General features: G+C 50.7%; 1 long non-coding RNA gene across 1 annotated transcript in view; it reads right to left on the reverse strand.

Moving 5' to 3' along the window:
- The window catches only part of LOC125436641, an 18,650-nt gene extending 12,001 nt beyond the window's left edge, over window positions 1-6,649 (reverse strand). Inside the window, exons 1-2 of the long non-coding RNA XR_007245098.1 lie at window positions 6,639-6,649; window positions 6,218-6,223 (exon numbers count right to left, since the gene is read on the reverse strand). This is a non-coding gene — a long non-coding RNA (uncharacterized LOC125436641). The remainder of the gene's footprint in view (window positions 1-6,217; window positions 6,224-6,638) is intronic.
- Between the last annotated feature and the right edge of the window lie 1,844 nt (window positions 6,650-8,493).

An 8,493-nucleotide genomic window follows, 5' to 3' on the forward strand; every position in this document is an offset into this window, starting at 1 on the left:
TGTTGGTAACCCGACTTTAGAGCTACAGCTTGAATAAGTTCTGCCCATTCTGCCCAGAAGCCTCTTTCCCCTGGCCACCAGCAGGGTTCCCAACTCCAGGCTCCGGAACTCCTGGAGATTTGGGGATCTTACAAGGGCAGGGACTTTGGTGGGACATAGTGCCACAGGATCCACACTCCCAAGCATCCGTTTTCTCCCGGGGAATGCCAGGAAGATGAGCTGTAATTTCAGGAGATCTCTAAGCTTGCCCTGGAGGTTGGCATCTCTACCAGGGAGCAATGGGTACACCTGGGCACAGACTTAGGCTGGCGTCAGGAAGGATGATGGGATTCTCCGTCTGCCGCTGAGGTCTGTTATTCATCTGCCCTTCAATGGCCAGACAGTCAACGAGGCGGGAGATGCCCACAGAGCTGTCAGACGCCACTGTTTCCTGATGAAGATGCTCTTGGACAGACAAGCAGCACCAGGTGCACGCCTCCTCATCCCCCAGCAGGAGGCGTCCTCGGCCCCTCCGGCCACCCCCAGCGTTTGCCACTTCTCCTGGCGCATGGTACAATTTCAGAGCTTCATGCGCTCCGCTGAAGCTAGGCAGTCGTGGCGTCCCCCTGCTGAGGAGCTGAGAAACCGGCGTTGTCGCTGCCAGTCTCGGCGGGGAGCTTGTGCCCGCGGGTGGCTCAGGTTGCCAACATTTTTGCCAACCCCTGTTCTATCTGCTGCCGCATGAGCCACGCATGCAAGAACCGCTCAGCCCCAGGCCCCAAACAGGTTCTCCGGCTGATTTCAGAAGTTCAAGCTGCCATCCAAGATACCAAAGCCAACCAGATAATTTTTTTTTAGAACAAGCCAGCTGGATCAGACCAGAGTCCATCTAGTCCAGCTCTCTGCTACTCGCAGTGACCCACCAGGTGCCTTTGGGAGCTCACATGCAGGAGGTGAAAGCAATGGCCTTCTGCTGCTGCTGCTCCCAAGCACCTGGTCTGCTAAGGCATTTGCAATCTCAGATCAAAGAGGATCAAGATTGGCAGCCATAGATCGACTTCTCCTCCATAAATCTGTCCAAGCCCCTTTGTAAGCTATCCAGGTTAGTGACCATCACCACCTCCTGTGGCAGCATATTCCAAACACCAATCAAACGTTGTGTGAAGAAGTGTTTCCTTTTATTAGTCCTTATTCTTCCCCCCAGCATTTTCAATGGATGCCCCCTGGTTCTAGTATTGTGAGAAAGAGAGAAGAATTTCTCTCTGTCAACATTTTCTACCGCATGCATAATTTTATAGGCTTCAATCATATCCCCCCTCAGACGTCTCCTCTCCAAACTAAAGAGTCCCAAACGCTGCAGCCTCTCCTCATAAGGAAGGTGCTCCAATCCTTCAATCATCCTCGTTGCCCTTCTCTGCACTTTTTCTATCTCTTCAATATCCTTCAATTCCACCACCCCACAAGCTGGCAAGTCAGAGGTCAGAGCCAGACGACACTGGAGCCCCACACCAGGAAAAGCTTCCAAAGCCCATTTTTGAAAAATGGGATAATGTTGGGGCAGGCATCAACTAACGAAATAAATAATCACTGTGTGTAGAAGCAGCCCCTGTCGAGTCTTATGGAAGTACATAGTTGCAAACTTTCCCATAAGCCTTGTTTCCCATCCCACAAAAGTTTAAGAAATACTCTGAAATATAAAAAACTTTTGTTGTATATGGTCACAGCAGCGAGGACATTGGTAGCCAAGAATTGGAAGTCGGAGCTGGTGCCAGCAAGTGAAGATTGGCTGAGGCTCATTCCGCACATGCAGAATAATGCACTTTCAAACTGCTTTCAGTGCTCTTTAAAGCTGTGCGGAATGGCAAAATCCACTTGCAAACAGTTGTGAAAGTGGTTTGAAAACGCATTATTTTGTGTGTGCGGAAGGGGCCTGAATCTTTTCACAAAATACGCAGCAAACGACAAACTGTCATCATTATTTAAAAAAACAAAGAAAACAAGGACTTTATTGAGAACTGGGCTCCGTTTTTGAAATATATGAATACTAGAAAAGAATGTAAAGATATTACAAGTTACTGTATTATTTGAAGTTTAAAAGTATGAAGGATTAAGTTTGCTTAGGTCTTTCCTTTTTTTCTTAATATATAATTATAAACTTATAAATCTGAGTTGGATTATATGCAGAAACATGAATAAGAAATGGAAAAGAAGATTTGAGTAGAATACTTTAGCTGTTTAAGAATAAAAAGCTAGTAGGAAGTCAAGTAATAAGGTGTTGTTAAAATAACATTAAGAAGTAGAAAAAAAACGAATTAGAGAAGTTTGGGTGCTGTGTGGTTTCCGGGCTGTATGGCCGTGTTCTAGCAGCACTCTCTCCTGACGTTTCGCCTGCATCTGTGGCTGGCATCTTCAGAGGATCCGGCCGTGAAAGCCTTCGACAATACATTGAATTAGAGAAGATTAGTAAAATAGCATGTTATATAAGATAAAGTGATAACGATGTTAGATGTTAGATAGTGGAATTGTTAATAGGCAAAGTCAGTAAGTAATGTTATTATTTGCAGTGTATGTAAAGTATGTCAACGATATTTAAAAAATGTGTGTTGGTTTTATGTTTGTTATTTAATAACATTTTTTTTAAAAAAAAAAAAAGCCTTGTTCCCATCCTTTTAACAGTTCCCTGACCCCGTGGCGTAGCGAGGGAGTGTGGGGAAACTGGAGCCCTGGCGTGTCACTTCCTTTGGGGCACATTGCTGGGCTGTGCCCTGTGGGGTTTGGGGCAGGAGCACAGTTGAACACCAGCAGGGCCCAACCAGTTCCCCGAACTCCATGTGGCTATTGGGAGCAAAGCCAGCCCAGCTTGGCCGAGCCCACATCTCCACACGGAGTTCAGGTGTAGGGCCAGCTATCTTGCCTGCCCCCGATCTCCATGTAGGCAGGGTGTTGGCAACACCTCCCTGAATCCAGCTTTAAACTATCATGTGGATTTTGTGATGGGTACAGATGGAGGAGGGGAGGTGTCCCTGGGCACTATTTCATACAGCTATGCTCCTGACCTGGCCAAGGAGGAATACATTAGTAAGCAGAGCTGCCAAACGCCAGGTGGTTAACAATCCAAAAAAGCACCTGTACGCCCGATGGTCCTGTCATACTGTTATCTCTGATATTCAGCAAACACTTAAACCATCAGAAATAAGTGGGGTGCCGTGTGGTTTCCGGGCTGCATGGCCGTGTTCTAGCAGCATTCTCTCCTGAAGATGCCAGCCGCAGATGCAGGCGAAACTGAAGTCGTCACGGGCGACGCAATGAAGAGACGAGACGCAGCGATATCATCCGGTGGAGAGAAGCCAGTAGCGGGCTGATCTGGCTAATCTGCCGTGCTCTGGTCCCTGGCACCTTTTATTAGGGTTTTCGGGAGGCGGGTTGGGAGGCGGGAGAGCGGGAGAATATTGGGCAATACATGAGTCATAGGGGCTGCGTACGTGCGGGAGGAAACGCTCCTGTCTGGGCCTAATCCGTACCTGGGGGTATGCACCTTTTGTCCCTTTGTCCAGGACATCTGGTGACCCGTGAGTCATGGGGTCTTGTGATGGGTGAGTCCGCTAGCCCGAGGGGTAACAGATGGCACAGGCATTCCCGTGCGCTCTCTGGGACCCTACGAGGTTCGCTGGCTCACCCCAACATGAAACGTCAGGAGAGAATGCTGCTAGAACACGGCCATGCAGCCCGGAAACCACACGGCACCCCAGGGATTCCGGCCGCGAAAGCCTTCGACAATACATCAAAAAGAAGCTTTTATACTGTGTTAAATTTAACATCATAAGCAGTGTGTACACAGGCTTATTACTGAGTGATATTTTACACAAAGATTCTATTGGCTGGTCTTGAGACCGGAGCAGAGCGACAGACCAGTATCTTTATCCTGGAGGGCCGGGTTCTTAGACTCCAGGGCATAAAAGGACCTTAAGGATGTTTAATAGCCTTTTTGGAAAAGGATTTTTTTGGAAGATTACAAGATAACGGGCCACAGTGAACGTTTCACAAATTAATTCAAGCACTGGGAAAGGACAGCCCATGCGCATACTGGGGTGCTGTGTGGTTTCCGGGCTGTATGGCCGTGTTCTAGTAGCATTTTCTCCTGACGTTTCGCCTGCATCTGTGGCCGGCATCTTCAGAGGATCCGATGGTAGTAAAGCAAGTGGAGTATATATACCTGTAGAATGTCCAGGGTGGGAGAAAGAACCATTTGCCTGTTAACAATTATTATTATTATTATTATTATTATTATTATTATTATTATTATTATTATTATTATTATTATTATTAATTGGGTTTATAAACCGCCCTCCCCCAAAGGGCTCAGGGCGGTGTGCAACAAGTAGATAGAGCACAATCAGATTAAAATACAACAATATATATAAGTTAAGATGGCTCTAATAAAAATAAACCCTACCCCATTAAAATACAACGTATAAAGTTAATATTAATGTTAACTAAACTAAAACTAAAATGGCGCCTGCTATCAACTCCCTCTAAAAACATACATCAAAAGGGAAAGGCGGTAGGGCCACATGATGTTATAGCAGCAAAGAGGAGGAAGGAGGAAGGAGGAAGGGAGGGGCCCCTATCAACGGCTAGTCTCTCCAAAGGCCCAGTGGAACAACTCGGTCTTACAGGCCCTGCAGAACTCAGCAAGGTCCCGCAGGGCCCGGACAGTTGATGGAAGAGCGTTCCACCAGGCGGGGGCCAGAGCTGTGAAGGCTCTGGCCCGGGTGGAGGCTAGCCGTATCATGGAGGGGCCAGGGATCACCAGTAAATTGGCCTCTGCCGAATGCAGAGACCGATTCGGGACGTATGGGGTAAGACGGTCCCGCAGGTACGGAGGTCCCAGGCCGTGCAAGGCCTTAAAGGTTAAAGTGTAAAGGGTGCAATTAGCAAGCTTGATTTGCATGTGTTGAGTGGGATCCCAACACTTGTTTACACTTGTTAACAGGCGAATGGTTCTTTCTCCCACCCTGGACATTCTACAGGTATATATACTCCACTTGCTTTACTACCATTAGATCCTCTGCAGATGCCAGCCACAGATGCAGGCGAAACATCAGGAGAAAATGCTACTAGAACACGGCCATACAGCCCGGAAACCCCATAGCACCCCAGAGATTCCGGCTGTTAAAGCCTTTGACAATACATGTGCATATTGTATACGTCAATTTGTTGCTTTGAGCCTTTTGTAGAGGGACTAGAGCTCTGAGTGAGACTGAGAGCTCTGTGTGGAAAAGAGATCTGTCATATCTGTGGGAGAGCATGAGATTGGTGTCATATCTGAGGAATTTTGGCTGTGTGGTTTTTACAGAGAGAGGACTCAGAGTTAGAGTGTCAAATCTCTCTCTGAGGAGATAATCTATCAGAAAAGCGCCGAGGCTGTATGAGGGAGACATCGTTTCAATATAAGAGTGAAAAGGGTCAGAACGACTTTATGCTGACTGGCAGTTATATAAAGTAGTCGGTGCCTCAGTTCTATTTTTTATTTTAACCTTTTGAAATAATTTGTTTGGAACCTTGAAGGAACCTCCCAGTATAAATAATATCTTATTTTGATTCCATTAAATATTGGAACTCCCACCTGATTTTTCTGAGCGCCACGAATGCCATCGGTTTGCCTTACCTCTCGTACACACTACCAAGAAAAGAATAGAATGAAAGAGGGGGGAAAGGGGGTTTGGGAATTTTATTGCTGCAGATGGTGAGACCTTTCTCCGCTCAAATAAAGACACAACAACGACAGGCTGGAAAAGGATTGGGCCGCAGCCCAATTTATTAATATATATAAATAACATGATTAAACATCAACTATATACAAAGGAAGCTGGGCGGCAAACGGGTCGCACATCAAATATCCCAATCTCCATTGGGAACTAGCGGGAAGGGGAGCCCCAGAGATAACACTCCGGCTTCCACCCTTCCCGCACTTGCTGAGGAGACGGGCACCGGCTAAGCCCATGGCCGCCTACCGGCCCGACCCTCCCCACTCCCTGGGGTGTCGGGCAGCGGCCCGGCCTGCCAGCCTGCCCGCCCCACCCCCGGCCCTTCCACAGGGCACAAGCCTGGGAGAACCTGCCGGAAGGCTCGTTTTTCTCCCCAGATGTGCGACTCCCGTTGCCAAACCCGCCAGGGCTGCGACAGTAGTAACCACAAACCCCAACCCCCTTAAACATAGGAAGGGTGGGTGGGCCACGCCTTTCTGAGTCTCGCCGCCGGGAAGGGCGAGATCTGGGTGAGGCGCTCCTTATATATCCAGGCTCCTCCCGCCTTTACCGGCTAGGAGCCAATCAATGCACCCCCTTGTTGTAGCATGCCGTCGAGCCATGCTTGCAAGCCTATTTTTGCTCCTTGGCTCACCCCGGCAGCAATGGCTGCCCCCGGTTATTCGGTTGCTGCTTTTTCCTGGTGGCAGCATGCCAAATAAAGAAAGAGGCAGAGAAGACAGTGAAATATAGCAGGGGTAGCAGCACATTTGTCAGCCTACAAAATTAAAGATACAGAGAGAGAAAAGGAGGGGGGCACATCAGACCAGTGGGGGGGAATGGCGCCTGGGGCAAAATGGCACCCTGTGGCACCCCCACCCACCTTCTGTGGTACCCTGCCCCTATCCCCACCCCCACATACCTAAGTTCAGATGGCTGCAAAAAGCAGCCAGCTGAACTCAGGTTAGTTGGGGGCCGGGGTGCCATGGGGCTGCTGCAAGGGGGGCTGAGGCCCAACCACTTCTGGGAAGGAGGAGGGGAGCTGCTGAGCCTTGGCGCAATGTGTGCACGCCACCTAGGTAGGCCTTGGCCCAGGCGGTACGCACACGTCAAGCCAAGGCCCAACCACACCCCTCCTTCCGGGAAGTATGTGGGGTGATTTTTCCAACCCCCCACGTGACTCCCATGGGGGCACCCAGGGCGTTTGTCCCTGGATGTCCCCAAGGCAGCTACGCCACTGCGTAAGACTAACCTAAGCTGACCATCCGTCCCGCTTTTGGCGGGACATTCACGGCTTGAAAGAACTTGTCCCGCGTCCCGCGGGTTTTCCCCAATGTCCCGGGTTCTGGAAGGCTGCCGCACTGCCTTCTGGGGCGCAAGGCAGTGCGGCAGCCTCCCGCGCGGCCGCAGGAGCACACTGCCTTCTGGGGCGCTGCCGTTTCCCGCCCTGTGACAGGGTGGGAAATGGCAGCGCCCCAGAAGGCAGTGCGCTCCGTGTGTGTGTGCGAGTGTGTGTGGCTGCGCGAGTGTGTGTGTGCGAGTGTGTGTGTGCGAGTGTGTGGCTCCGTGTTTGTGTGCGAGTGTGTGTGGCTGCGCGAGTGTGTGTGTGCGAGTGTGTGTGGCTCTGTGTGTGTGGCTGTGCGAGTGTGTGTGTGCGAGTGTGTGTGGCTCTGTGTGTGTGGCTGCACGAGTGTGTGTGTGCGCACACGCGGGTGTGCGCGGGGGGGGGGGTGCCCGCCCGTCCCGGTTTTTGAAGGTGACCATTTGGTCACCTTAGACCAGTGATGGCAAACCTTTTTGAGACCAAGTGCCCAAATTGCAACCCAAACCCCGCTTATTTATCGCAAAGTGCCAACCCGGCAATTTAACCTGAATGCTGAGGTTTTCGTTTAGAAAAAACCGGTTGGCTCCCTCTTCCTCCGCCCCACCTGCTCGAGCAGGGGCCAGCCTGCTCTAGCCTCCAGCAAGTTCCGCTCGCACCGCTCTGTGCCTCTCTAGCATCTCTGCCTCCTCTGTGCCCCACCCCCAGGCAGCAGCCACCTGGAACACAGGCACCAGGCCCGCCAGCCGAGTCCTCCCTGCTCACCGTGGTGCGCGCACATTGTGCTCAGTGGCCTAAGCCAGCCTAAATGTGTTTGTGTGCCCCCCACATGACGAACTCTGTGTGTGTGTGCCCACAGAGAGGGCTCCAAATGCAACCTCTGGCACCCGTGCCATAGGTTCGCCATCACTGCCTTAGACTAACCCACTCTCATTAATGGTGAACTCCAGGGGGTGACTGGAGATCTCCTGCTAGGACAACTCACCTCCAAGTGACACAGTTCAGTTCCCCTGGAGAAAATGACCACTTTGGAAGGTGGACTCTGTGACATCATACCCCACTGAAGCCCCTACTCACTCCCAACCCCCCCCCTTCTCAGGCACCACACCAAAAATCTCCAGGTTTTCCCCAACGTGGAGCTGGCAACCCCAATCGCCATCCTCAAGGTGAGAATCCGTTGTATGTACCATACAAGGGTTGCAAGCAACAGAAGCAACCAAAGTAAACTCAAGGTGGGGTCTGGAGATCTCCTGGGGTTACAACGGATCCCTAGGCTACAGAGAGGCGTACCCGACGGTTTTGTAGCCCGCTGAGGCCCCTCCCCTCTTCCAATCCCTTCCTCCCCAATCTCTGGACTTGGCCAGAAAGGGCAGGCTATAAATCCACTAAATAAATCTCCCGAGATTTCCCAACCCGCAGTAGGTGACCCCACCCCACCCGCCACCC

The sequence above is a fragment of the Sphaerodactylus townsendi genome, linkage group LG07, assembly GCF_021028975.2.
Source record: "Sphaerodactylus townsendi isolate TG3544 linkage group LG07, MPM_Stown_v2.3, whole genome shotgun sequence".
Lineage (NCBI taxonomy): Eukaryota > Metazoa > Chordata > Lepidosauria > Squamata > Sphaerodactylidae > Sphaerodactylus > Sphaerodactylus townsendi.